The sequence below is a fragment of the Ambystoma mexicanum genome, chromosome 9, assembly GCF_040938575.1.
Source record: "Ambystoma mexicanum isolate Mex_15411 chromosome 9, UKY_AmexF1_1, whole genome shotgun sequence".
Taxonomy (NCBI): Eukaryota; Metazoa; Chordata; class Amphibia; order Caudata; family Ambystomatidae; genus Ambystoma; species Ambystoma mexicanum.
Window position 1 is genome coordinate 1,302,855,039 of NC_090931.1, and position 14,449 is coordinate 1,302,869,487.

At 46.3% G+C, this 14,449-nt stretch overlaps 1 protein-coding gene across 4 annotated transcripts in view; it reads left to right on the forward strand.

Annotated features, from left to right (window-relative positions):
- Positions 1-14,449, forward strand: part of LOC138489085 (ropporin-1-like) — a 547,380-nt gene that overhangs the window by 301,332 nt on the left and 231,599 nt on the right. The window lies entirely within an intron of this gene.

The window sequence follows — 14,449 nt, forward strand, 5'->3', positions numbered from 1 at the left end:
TAAGACAGACACAAGCGACCACAGTTCAAGGGTGTTTATTGAACTTCAAAAAGGGTATGTTAAACACCTATCTAATCCTAAATCTATGGATGGGAGCAAGCTACGACCATCAAATATTAATAACGCAGTCCTAGTGGTGTCTTGTCAAAATAAAGGGCCTACACTAAAAAACCTTTTGCCAATCCTTACTTCTAAATACAAATAGTGTAGGGAGTCATGTTATGAAATGAAAGAAGTGTTAAAAATGATATGTCAGGATGTTCAGGACATTGGCCTCCCTTCCCCAAGTTTTCAGCACGGGACAAGGTGGTTCACGCAAGCATAGCACACTCTTTGGCTTCTTCAGCACAAGGACACAGTTCAATTACCAGCATTAGGACCTTCTGTATGCAAGTCTCTTTACTTCTTAAAGTCTCTTGATGCAGAGGGCCTGATGTACCAAAAACAAACAAGAAGTTATTTTCCTCTCAAAAGTACTCAATGCAGAAGATTCACCCTGAATCCCACTCAGCCGGGCTCAGATCCCTTTTCTTATAATGTTGGTTACTCTGGATCCCCCTCTTCCAGACTCAGATCCCTGTTCTTATAATGTTCATTACCTTGGATCCCCCTCTTCCTGGCTCAGATCCCTCGTTACAATGTTCAGAGAAAATTCTTTCTCGGGTGATGCACGGTTCACCCCGGATCCCCCTCAGCGGGGCTCAGATCCTTCTTCTGATACAATTAGTCTCCCTCAGCCAGGTTCTGACCAATTTCAATTTGCATTAACTATCGAAGACTTTCAAATGTGCACAGGATTTAGTTTGACCCGTTGCAGGACCACTTTGATCTCCCAATTTCTCTACACAATTGCCTACCAGTTGGATACCTAACATAGACCTTTGGATGAGCACCCACTTGGCACAGGAGCACTCTGTTTATGGTATCTTTCTTGGCTTTAAAAGTTCAGTCACTCCTCTGGTATTCAATTATATTCGCACTGCTAGTCACATATGATTCACACACTGTTCTCTTTTGATTTCTCCATACAATGTTGCCGCTTGCAACCTTGGTTTTAACACAGGCTAGTCTGGTATCAGTTCCCCCGACTCACCGGCTGTGCGTATTTTCCTGCTGCTGCTTTGTTGTACGAGCCAAGGACAGTACCACAGCCCTGTGTACCTCTGACACACAGCGCAGGTTACTTCAGCTTTAATTCCAAGTCTTAGGTTTCTTACTTTCCAAGGTTCTCAAAACTAATGGTCTGAAAGGGTCAAGGGCACTTCCTTCCTTGCAACCCGCTCTGGTCTCGCCGTCTTTCTCCTCGTATTAAACTGCCATCTTGGAACTTCTGCTTCCTCGTGTGCTATGCCTTGCTCATAGTGTGCTTTCGTGCTCCTCCTTTTATCTGTGTGGGGAAGTGTGATGGAAGTGAGATGTGTTTAATGATCAGGAATTGCCCGACCCTGCCTGACTATTGTATTGGCACATGCCAGGTATACAGCTCTGGTGTTAGTCCATTGTCGCTCACTGTGAGCTGTCCGTGAGAAAGTGTTTGTCTCGGGAAATGGCTGGGGGGTTGAGTTCCTAAGTATCCTACCTGGAAGGATGGGAAAAAGGTGTTACAGGGAAGGGGATACCGCGTCCCACCATCCAGTGTCCCACTTCCACTCCCCAGACACTCCCCATCCAGGGGACCCTCCCGCACGCGTCCACTCCCAGCAACTAGATCCAAAATCGATGGCCATGACCTGGCCACCTGGATGACAGATCTCCGGGGACTAGCAGGTGTGACACTTTCAGGTTTCTCACAGCACACACAAAGATGGTTTTCAAATACCACTTTATCTACCATAAAGTTAAGTAGATGTTGTGCAGATGACAAGTACACTGTAATGAGAATATGATATGATAGGATATCGGTTTTTCGGATGGTGTGTCTATTGTCAGTAGTTTTCCTGACTTGCAGTTAGTAATCAATAGGCATCCTGCTCAACATGCACCTGGTAATATGTTTCCACCCAACCTATTTGGGTTCTTTTTGGAGAGTTTTATCTGTGCTTTAAGTGGATTTTACTAATCGTTTTTTTTCTGTGGTTCAACTTCTAGAGAAGTCTGCCTTGGGGGCTGTAGTCCTTTGTTTGATTTTGTTCCTTTTTCCTCTGCCCTCCCATGTTGATAGCAATTGGCTGAGGGAGTCATGGTTGCCTGCCCATTGTCTGTAGTTTCCCCTGGCTTGCAATTAGTGATCCGTAGGCACCCTGTAGAGCAAGCACCTGGTAAGATGTTTCCAGCCTGTTTGGGGTCTTTTGGGGAGGTTTTATCTGTGTTTTAAGTGGGTGGAAATTACAAATTGAATTTTTGCTGGTGTACCTGTCTATTGTCAGTAGTTTTCCAGGCTTGCAGTTAGTAATTCATAGGCATCCTGCACAACAAGCACCTGGTAATACTTTTCTAGACTGTTTGGGTTCTTTTTGGAGGGTTTTATCTGTGTTTTAAGTGGATTTTACAAATCAGTTTTTTGCTGCTGGTTCAACTTCCAGAGAGGTCTGCCTTGGGGGTGTAGTCCTTTGTTCCTGTTTCTTTTTCCTCTCCCCTCCTATGTTGATAGCAATTGGCTGAGGGAGTCAGGGTTGCCTGCTGATTGTCTGTAGTTTTCCATGGCTTGCAGTTAGTGATCCATATGCATCCTGTAGAGCTCGCACCTAGTCAGATGTTTCCAGCCTGTTTGGGGTCTTTTGGGGAGATTTTATCTGTGTTTTAAATGGAAATTACAAATCGTATTTTTCTGCTGGTGTACCTGTCTATTGTCAGTAATTTCCCTGGCTTGCAGTTAGTAATCCATAGGCATCCTGCACATTAAGTACCTGGTAAGATGTTTCCAGCCTGTTAGGGTCATTTGGGGAGGTTTATCAATGTTTTAAGTGGAAATTACAAATCGTTTTTTCTGCTGATGTGCCTGTTTATTGTCAGTAGTTTCCCTGGCATGCAGTCATTAATCCATCGGCCGCAGCCTGCTTTCACTCACTCTGATTGGCCTGTTTCCTTGGTCACATAACCAGGAAACACCATTCATCACCAGCCCTCCCAGGGCAGCCTTGCCCGGGCAGCCCTCAGCTAAGCGCCAGAAGCAAAGGGCAGCTCCCGAATAAGCAGCTCCACTCTGTGTTTGCCCGTGTTCCCCTGAGATTCCTGACGCAGACAACCTACAGTGACAGGTAAGGTAAGTGTGGTGTGGGTGAGGAGTGTTGGTTACTCTGGATCCCCCTCTTCCAGACTCAGATCCCTTTTCTTATAATGTTCATTACCTTGGATCCCCCTCTTCCGGCGTCAGATCCCTCGTTACAATGTTCAGAAAATATTCTTTCTCGGGTGACGCACGGTTCACCCCGGATCCCCCTCAGCAGGGCTCAGATCCTTCTTCTGATACAATTAGTCTCCCTGAGCCGGGTTCTGACCAATTTCAATTTGCATTAACTATCGAAGACTTTCGAATGTGCACAGGATTTAGTTTGACCCGTTGCAGGACCACTTTGATCTCCCAATTTCTCTACACAATTGCCTACCTAACAGAGACCTTCGGATGAGCACCCGCTTGGCACCGGAGCACTCTGTTTATGGTATCTTTCTTGGCTTTAAAAGTTCAGTCACTCCTCTGGTATTCAATTATATTCGCGCTGCTAGTCAGATATGATTCACACACTGTTCTCTTTTGATTTCTCCATATAATGTTGCCGCTTGCAACCTTGGTTTTAACACAGGCCAGTATGGTATCAGTTTCCCCAACTCACCGGCCGTGCTGATTTTCCTGCCGCTGCTTTGTTGTATGAGCCAAGGACAGTACCACAGCCCTGTGTACCTCTGACACACAGCGCAGGTTACTTCAGCTTTAATTCCAGGTCTTAGGTTTCTTACTTTCCAAGCTTCTCAAAACTAACGGTCTTAAAAGGGTCAAGGGCACTTCCCTCCCTGCAACCCGCTCTGGTCTCACCGTCTTTCTCCTCATATTAAACTGCCATCTTGGAACTTCTGCTTCCTCGTGTGCTTTGCCTTGCTCATAGTGTGCCTGTGTGCTCCGCCTTTTATCTGTGTGGGGAAGTGTGATGGAAGTCAGATGTGTGTAATGATTAGGAATTCCCCGACCCTGCCTGACTATTGTATTGGCACATGCCAGGTATACAGCTCTGGTGTTAGTCCATTGTCGCTCACTGTGAGCTGTCCGTGAGAAAGTGTTTGTGTCGGGAAATGGCTGGGGGGTTGAGTTCCTAAGTATCCTACCTGGAAGGATGGGGAAAAGGTGTTACAAGGAAGGGGATGCCGCGTCCCACCATCCAGTGTCCCACTTCCACTCCCCAGAGACTCCCCATCCAGGTGACCCTCCCGCACTGGTCCACCTCCAGAAACTGGATCCAAAATCGATGGCATTGTCCTGGCCACCTGGATGACAGACCTCCAGGACTAGCGAGTGTGACACCTTCAGGTTTCTCAAAGCACACACAAAGATGGTTTTCAAATACCACTTTATCTACCATAAAGTTAAGTAGATGTTGTGCAGATGGCAAGTACACTGTAATGAGAATATGATATGATAGGATATCGTTTTTTCTGCTGGTGTGCCTATTGTCAGTAGTTTCCCTGACTTGCAGTTAGTAATCAGTAGGCATCCTGCTCTACATGCACCTGGTAATACGTTTCCAACCAACCTATTTGGGTTCTTTTTGGAGGGTTTTATCTGTGCTTTAAGTGGATTTTACAAATCGTTTTTTTTCTGTGGTTCTACTTCTAGAGAGGTCTGCCTTGGGGGGTGTAGTCCTCTGTTTGATTTTGTTCCTTTTTCCTCTGCCCTCCCATGTTGATAGCAATTGGCTGAGGGAGTCATGGTTGCCTGCCCATTGTCTGTAGTTTCCCCTGGTTTGCAATTAGTGATCCTTAGGCACCCTGTAGAGCAAGCACCTGGTAAGATGTTTCCAGCCTGTTTGTGGTCTTTTGGGGAGGTTTTATCTGTGTTTTAAGTGGAAATTACAAATTGAATTTTTGCTATTGTACATGTCTATTGTCAGTAGTTTTCCAGGCTTGCAGTTAGTAATCCAAAGGCATCCTGCACAACAAGCACCTGGTAATACGTTTCTAGACTGTTTGGGTTCTTTTTGGAGGGTTTTATCTGTGTTTTAAGTGGATTTTACAAATCAGTTTTTTGCTGCTGGTTCAACTTCTAGAGAGGTCTGCCTTGGGGGTGTAGTCCTTTGTTCCTGTTTCTTTTTCCTCTCTCCTCCTATGTTGATAGCAATTGGCTGAGGGAGTCAGGGTTGCCTGCTGATTGTCTGTAGTTTTCCCTGGTTTGCAGTTAGTGATCCATATGCATCCTGTAGAGCTCACACCTGGTCAGATGTTTCCAGCCTGTTTGGGGTCTTTTGGGGAGATGTTATCTGTGTTTTTAATGGAAATTACAAATCGTTTTTTCTGCTGATGTACCTGTCTATTGTCAGTAATTTCCCTGGCTTGCAGTTAGTAATCCATAGGTATCCTGCACATTAAGTACCTGGTAAGATGTTTCCAGCCTGTTTAGGATCATTTGGGGAGGTTTATCAGTGTTTTAAGTGGAAATTATAAATCGTTTTTTCTGCTGATGTGCCTGTTTATTGTCAGTAGTTTCCCTGGCATGCAGTCTGTAATCCATGGTTCACAGCCTGCTTTCACTCCCTCTGATTGGCCAGTTTCCTTGGTCACATAACTATGAAACACCATTCATCACCAGCCCTCCCAGGGCAGCCTTGCCCGGGCAGCCCTCAGCTAAGCGCCAAAAGCAAAGGGCAGCTCCCGAACAAGCAGCTTCACTCTGTGTTTGCCCGTGTTCCCCTGAGATTCCTGACGCAGACAACCTGCAGTGACGGGTAAGGTAAGTGTGGTGTGGGTGAGGAGTGCAGCCATTACTCTACTCCAGAAAAACCCCAATACTCTTATTGCCTGTCATCAAGCCTAATTGTGTAAGGTAGCCATTTTGGCACTCATTCTAAGCCTATAAAATAGTGATACTCTAGATGGAGCCTAAATTAAGTATGATAGCCATACTTCACACCCGAACTGTTGGTATAGCTTTGTTATATGCCCCTGCTGCGCTCTGAGATATAACTGCACTGCGCCCCATATTTAGTCATTATGTTCCGCACCATAGCTAATTTGTGCTGAAAGTTACCACAAACTGTAACTAGCCCTCGTAAGGCAATATGGGCGGGAAGTACAACCATTACTGTGCTCCAGAAACCCAGCCACTCTTACTACTCTGTAAACAGTGCTGACACAGTTGGCCTCTGAATTGAATTTTGCTTCCCTCCGTAGACAGCCATTGTGATACACCTCATAGTTGGCCATTGTACTGAAATGTTGAAGGAAATGTGTTGCAGCTACATGTATAATGAGGGGCAGACTTCATGCAGGATTTAGATGTATTTTGCGGGAAATTAAATGTGTTGCGCACATACATATTTGGAAAATTAGCAATGTGTTTCATTTGGATAGATCTGTGAAGATTAGTCATGTTTCACATCTAGATAGAATTGTGAAGATTCGCCATGCGTCACATTTAGGAAGAATAGTGAAGAGGAGCCATGCGGCACATCTAGATAGAATTTTGAAGATTAGACATGTTGCATATCTAGATAGAATAGTGAAGATTAGCCATGCGCCACATTTAGGTAGAATTATGAAGATTAGCCATGTGTCATATCTAGATAGATTTGCGAAGAAGAGCCATACAGCACATCTAGATAGAATTGTGAAGATTAGCCATGCATCACATTTAGGTAGAATTGTGAAGATTAGCCATGCGTCACATTTAGGTAGAATTGTGAAGATTAGACATGTGTCATATTTAGATAGAATTGTGAAAATTAGCCATGCCTCACATGTGTATACAATTGTGAAGATTAGCCATGCTTCACATCTAGATAGAATTGTGAAGTTTGGCCATGGTGGTCTCTCATCAAGGCATGTTACTCTGATCTGCCTGGGAATTGATGCCATTAACTCCTTCACCCGGGGCGCAGTATCAACTATGCTTGGGTAGGACTTGCTCTTTTTTCTCTTGCAGATATGCACTGCGTTCTCCAATCAGATGAGCTCCCTAGCACTCTTAGCTCTCGGAAGGGACAATAATACAATATAATCCAGCAATTCAAACCATAAACTACGACAGGAATACCCATCTACCCACTATAAACAATTACACGGGACCCAGAAAAGGGGCCCACTGGCACTTATAAGGCATGCGTCACATTTAGATAGAATTCTGAAGATTAGCTAAGGTGGTCTCTGATCAAGGCATGCTACCCTGGGAATGAATGCCATGAACTCCTTCACCCGTGGCGCAGTAGCAAGTATGCTTGGGTTGGGCTTGCTCTTTTTTCTTTTGCAGATATGCACTACGCTCTCCAATCAGATGAGCTCCCTAGCACTCTTAGCTCTCGGAAGGGACAACCATACGACATAATTCAGCAATTCGAACCATAAACTATGACAAGAATAACCATCCACCCGCTATAAACAATTACCTGGGACCCTGAAAATGGACCAACTGGCATTTATAACTGAGTTTTAGCAATGGAGCAATGGACTGACTCTGTTCCACCTCAAGGAAATACACTCTGAATCAGGTGAGGAATCTGGCAAGGCAAGCTCCTGCAAGTGACATCGAGGTGCTGCCACCTGTCATCAATACTCTCAATGCACACCAGATCAGGAACACTCAATCCCTGCTACATATAACACTGTCAGTTCAGACACACTACTTACATCACAACCTGATCTGTTGCTTGACCTTCGGGCTCACAGAGACCCAGTCTTCATACCTAGGATGTACTTGTATGTCCGATAGAAAAGAACTGAAGTAAATGCACACTGAGAAGGTGTCATCCTATAAGCAATCTACAGACCCAACAAGACACAGGGATGACTATAGTGGCTGTTGCTGGTCCCTGGGTCCACTGAACACCACTCATCAAATCTAGCTAGAACTCGTAGGTCCGATAGAACAGAACTAGATGTAACTGTACAATGAGAAGGTATCTTCCAGTAAACAATGGCAGACTAACGAGACACAGGGACCACCATAGACCTGCAATTCGCTTAACCCAATAAAGATTAGGAATAGGGCAACTCAACACTGATGACACCACCAAGCAGGGAAAGACAAACTCAAGCCCGATATTCAGAACAAACTCTGCACTAGACTGAGATTCTCTCTCGGCGAACCAATGCGCAGAACATCTAGAATAGATACGGTCAGCTCAGTGGGCACTGGAAGGACACTCACACATACCAATATGCTCACTCTCTCCTTTACACCAACAAACAATAGAATGCAGCTATACCCCTCGATCAATTTCGGCCTAGCTGCACACATACCTGCACACCTCCATGAACACCTGAACAGTCTTTAGAACGCAGCTATAACCCGCAAAAGAATTGGCCCAGCTACACACATAATTTCATACACAATCTGCACCACCACCAGAATGCAAAATCTGAGGTCAACGGCCTTGCTGCACACATTCTACTGACCTCACACAACTACCGCACCACACCTAGCATTAAAATGCAGCAACACACCACGTAAACCGCACTTGCTGCTCACATACTGAGTGCACAGAAGTACTATTTTGTGCAGTAGGACCCCAGCCGGCTCATAGAGCTGGGGGTTTCCCAACAGCACTTTAAGATGAGCAGCAGCACCCTGGAGATGGATGGGGATGCAGATTAATACTCTTGCATCAAATCAATAATGACAACTCGATAGTTTGGCAAAGGGAGTCCGTTTAATGACAAGTACAAAAAACGGGGAGTTTGTGAACATCAGCAATCGCTCGATCTTCCTTCTCGCTTCAACAACTCCAATTAATTTGAGAAAAAACACAGTATTTATAACAAAAACTCATCATCACTGATGTGTAACTCTTAAAACTTTAGCATGCAACTCTATTGGTTCTAGGAAGGTAACTTTAATATAGGCACTATATCTGTATATGGTAACGGGGAGTGGCGATTGGATAAACACTGTCAGGTGGGGCATCTAAGCCCTTCCTCCAAGATGACTATTATAGACGTCATTAAAAGTACGAAGTCTCATTGGTTCTACTAACTATAGGACCCTAGATTACTTGGTCCACTATGAATGGGTTGGCATCAACCCCACTCATACTTTTCCACTTGCTTAGCAGCGTGCAGAATAACCAGCCAGGTGTAGGGAGTTTGTCTGCACCCCCAGCTTCCCACCAATTATTGCTACAATCAATCATCACCTCAGAGGTCATGTGTCAATTATTTCTTTGTGGTTGGCCTCGAGACTGCTTCTTGGTCTGGACAAGTTAAGACATCTGTGCATGGCACAGGTCCATGCGTAGGTGTGAAAGTTTCATCCCTTCTTGCTCATCTGGTCATGTGATTTTGGCACTGCGAAATTGTCTTATTCTTCATGTAATTCGTGTATTTGATTTAATTCTGCCACCCATCTGCCATCTGTGGCTTATCTTGACCTTTCTGAACAGGATACTCTGTTCTTCTTTTCATAAATTGTATCCACTGTAGGTCTATTTCAGCAGATACGACCTTGGCCTCTTGGCACGATTTGCCTTCCTCTGAGTTTCTCTCCGTCTTTAATTCTTGATTTATTTGCTGCGAAGCTCTCCTCTTGAGACCTTTAGTAACCTTTAGTCAATTCTGCTCTTGTGCATAGTGGAAGTATACTTATATAAAATGCTCCTTTTGAGGTAGATATGTATAGGTGGCGCTTACCGCAATCTATTTTAGTACCAAGCATAAGCAAGCCTCACGATTTCTTGCTTCTTGCGGCCCCTTGCATATGTACATATTTAAACTAACTGAATATCTTCATCATGCATGTGGCATCATCTCTGCCAGCTTGACATCAATTATTTCACTTTAGGCTCAGGATGTCACTTATCCATGGTGTTTTGTCTCTTCATTGTTCACAGGTCATCATATCTTCTATATGTGAGTCATCATTCTGGGTTCTTGTGATGTCACCATTTGTCTTTCTTTAATATGTTTTTAGCTTTTTCAGGTATTGCATTCTGACACTCGTCATTCTGTCTCATTTGTCGATATGTTTTTCTCAATGGGTACCTTACTGTCCAGGTTTTCTTAGGTGTCGGTACTTCAACAGGTACTGTTCTTCTGATAGGTACTGGACAGAGCCCAACTGCGGCTCTCTGCTGGTTTATTTGTTCATCATGTGGGATGTTTTAACCCACTAGTCCATGCCCTGCAACATCACTGTGCATTGCTTGCATCAGCAACATCAGAAATGGCCGCCAGAAAGCATGGTGTTTGCTAAAAATCACCCAGAAGTGCACAGAAGAACCTGAAAAATAGGCCGCCAATCCACTTTTGCCCATGTCAGTGGTAACACAGAAGACCACTGCCAAAACTCATCATTTGGCTGCCCACAGAGCAACATCATTGCAAGGGAAACACAGAGCTGCTTTAAAAATCAGTTTTGCTTGGCTGTGAAAAGTGCAAAAATCATGGTTCTGAAACATCACAAGCGATCCAAATTTCTTGTTGGGTGTGAAACATCACTGTATATAAAGAATTCACCTGAGCACAATGTTAGCAGAAATATATTTTATCAAAACAAAATCCACATTTTTTTTTAAAACAATTTTTATTATTTTTAAAACAACACACCAAACATTTCAACTTTTAGGACGTTCATGATCAGTGTCAAGCCAACACAATAAACATTGTCCGTCCTCCCCCCTCCTTCCCCACAAACTCGAGCCGTTTCATCAGTGTCATCTACATGAGTATTTTCGGGATTCACAATGTTTATTGACTCATCTGAGTTTTCTGTTTCATGACTGACCCGGTGGGGGGCAGCCATTGAGGTCACTAACTGCCTCCAGGCCATCAGGGGGCCCACCTCCTCTTCTCCCCCCCTGGTGGCAGCTTCAAACCAAACTGCAGTTTCTGCTTCTGCCCATCTCAGGAGGTCCGCCCACCATGTCTCCACTCTAGGCCTATGGGCTGCCTTCCAACACATAGCAATCCTGCGCTTGGTCAGGACATATGCCAAGTCCTTAATTTTACTAATTTGCTTTAAATCACGTGGCCTGGGAAAATTCCCAAGCATGCATGCCCCAGCGGATCCCACCTCCAGCGCCACACCCCCTCCAGCCATTTTCGTCTGTATTTCTTCCCAGAATCTATGCACCTCTGGGCAAGCCCAGAACATGTGCAACAACCCTGCCTCCTCTTCTCCACACCTGGGGCATTTCTGTATGGCAGAGCCTGCAAACCTGGCTATTCTTCCGGGGGTCAGGTAGGCTCTGTGGGTGACATACAGCTGGATCTGCGGGAGTCTCGCATTCCGAGACACCTTTTTATGCTACCTCTGAGCCCGATCCCATTGTCCATCTGTCATAGGTTCTCCAATCTCCTCCTCCCAGTCATGCTTCAGCTGGAGGAGCTCCCTCTCTGCTTTGGCTCTTAAGAGCTCATATATCCTAGATAGTTCATGTCCACCCTCCGAGACATCATACATCAGTTCCAGGGTGGCGTCAGGTTCTTCCGCCAGCGCCGTCTCAGGCCATCTTCCCCTTAACCGTTTCAAGAGCCTGATGTATGTGATGTATTGGCCACTATGCACCCCTGTCTCCTCCTGCAACCTCTGGAATTCCAATACCTCCCCTTCTTGCCATATATCTCCGAGGGTGGCTAGACCCACCGGTTCCCAGTATCTGTGAACCACCTTGAAGAATTGAGGGTCCTCCCCGCATAGGGCCACCAGCGGGACCTGCTGAGAGAGCGGGTCCGGGTCACCCACCGTTTTCCATGCTCTACGCCAGACTTCCCAACCCAACTCCAATAGTCTCCCACTCCCCACCATCTTAGTTTTATGCATACACACTGTCTCTCTTTAAAAGTATGGGGCTGTGTCACCCTGCAACAGCCTGACTTACGCCGAGTCCTCTGCAGACAGCCACCTGGCAACATACATTAGCTGACCCGCTAAGTAATACAGCTCAAAGTTTGGCAGGTTTATACCCCCCCTATCACAGGTGTTCTGTAGCTTCCGCAGGGCCACCCTATTCCTTGAGTTGCCCCATATGAAGCCCCTGCCCATGCCATGGAGTCTCACAAAAAAGCTTCTGGGGATCAAGTATGGGACATTCACAAAGAAGTGCAAGAGTCTGGGCAGAACAACCATTTTGAGCAGAGCTGCTCTCCCCATCATGGCCAGGGACAGCCTAGACCAGAACGCCATGCTATTCCTAATACCCTCAATCGCTTTCTCTGTGTTATGTGTGTGCTCTGTCTCTACCTTCTGGTAAATATTCACACCCAGATACCTGAATGTCACGGTCTGCCAGGGTATCTGCAGGACGGGCAGCCTCGCCGGTGAGGTGCTCCTATACCCTCCCAGAGGGAACAAGCTAGACTTCCCGGGATTCACCGATATTCCCGAGAGGGTGGCATAATGGTCCATCACCTCCAGCACATATTGCAGGTTTTCCTCCGGGTAGCGCAAGTGGAGAAGCACATCATCTGCATACAGTGAAATCAGGTGTGTGCCCCCTGACGTACGAATCCCCACCTCCCTGTATTGTTGTCGCAGGCATATTGCTAGCGGCTCTAATGCCAAGATGTATAACATGGGTGACCAGGGGCAACCCTGTCTGGTCCCCCTGCTGAGTTACCATTTATCTGAAATTGTGGGTCCAGTTTTAACTCTCGCGATCGGGGAGCTGTATAGCAACTGGACCCATCTAGTGTACCCTGCTCCCATTCCGTAACCTTTCAGGGTCGCTTTCAACCACGGCCACCGCTCTGAATCAAAGGCTTTCACCGCGTCCAGTGACACGATAGCCATCTCGCCCGAGTCTTCCTCAGTTTGATGAATGATGTGGTGCAGCCTCCTGTGGTTATCTGTAATATTTCTGCCGGGGACATAACCCTTTTGGTCTGGGTGTATCAACTTGCCGATTACCCGCTTTAGCCTATTTGCTAGCACTACCGTAAGTATTTTGGTATCCTGGTTCAGCATGGACAAGGGCCTATATGACCCGCATTCCACGTCCGGCTTACCTGGTTTCAGGAGCGGAACGATCACTGCCTCGCGGAGGGACGTCGGCAGTTCCCCCGCTCATAGGCTTCGTTAAATATGGCCAGCAGCGGCTGGAGCAGCTCCTGCTTGTATGTTTTATAAAATTCACTGGGTAACCCATCCGACCCGGGCGCTTTACATGTGGGGAGGTGTTGGATCACCGCCTCCAATTCGTCCGTGGTAATAGGGGCATCTAAGTCTGCGCGTTCTAGGTCATCTAAGGTGGGCAACCCTATATCCTCTATTGTGTCCAGTATTTCCTGGCTCATATCCTCTCCTGTATCCTTGCATAATCGTCTATAATATTTGAGGAACTCCCCGTTTACCCCCTCCTGGGTGTTATAAGTTCGACCCTCCGCATCCCTGACCTCTCTAATCACCGAGCGGGGGGTCTCATTTTTGTATAGCCAAGCCAATAATCTACCCGGCTTATCTCCCCCTGCATGTAACCTCTCCATGTATTTCTTTTAATTTAATTTCCATAATCTGTCCAAGAGGTCGCTACAGGCTAACTGTAAGTCTTTTATCTTAACGCTGTTTTCTCGGGCGATCCTCTCGTTTAGAATAAGGCCCTCCAGCACTTTTTCTGTTTCTGGCAATTCCCGTTCAATACCCCCTTGGAGCCCCTTAGACTTTGATATGGCTACCCCACGCACCACCACCTTGAACGCCTCCCATATTGTTCCCACAGAGTGTACACTGCCCGTATTGATTTCAAAGTATTCCTCGATGGCCTCCCTCAGATCCTCTCGAAATTCTGTGTCCTGTAGAGCCTCAGTTCTGAGCCTCCATGTCGGGATACGCGCTCTGGGGGGTTGATGTTGCCACTCAACAATCAAAGGCGAATGGTCGGCTAATACCCTGGCCGTGTATTCGGCTCCCACCATTTCACCCACTATCTCCGCTGCTACAAACACATAATCCAACCTTGTGTGCAGGTCATGTGGCGCTGAATAGTGTGAATACTGCCTATCCATTGGGTGTAGCCTTCTCCACACATCCTCCAGACCGAGGCCTGTCAACAGTGTCCTCAAATGCTTTAGCCGCTGGCGCCGGCTTACCTGATTTATCATCTGACCTGTCCATCCTGGGATTCAGGGTGCAATTGAAATCCCCCCCCCCATACCACCGCGCCACCCACCAGGTATAGGGACCTAAAGTATGCCGCTGTATCGTGGTTAGGGGCGTACAGATTTATAATATTCACCTCTCTATTTTCCAGGAGTCCCGCCACCACCACTATTTTACCCTCAGGGTCTATTGTAGAGCTGAGCAATCGGAACGGCACATGCGGTGCCACCTAAGTGATCACCCCCCTTGCGTATGCCGCGTATGCGGCACCTATGACAT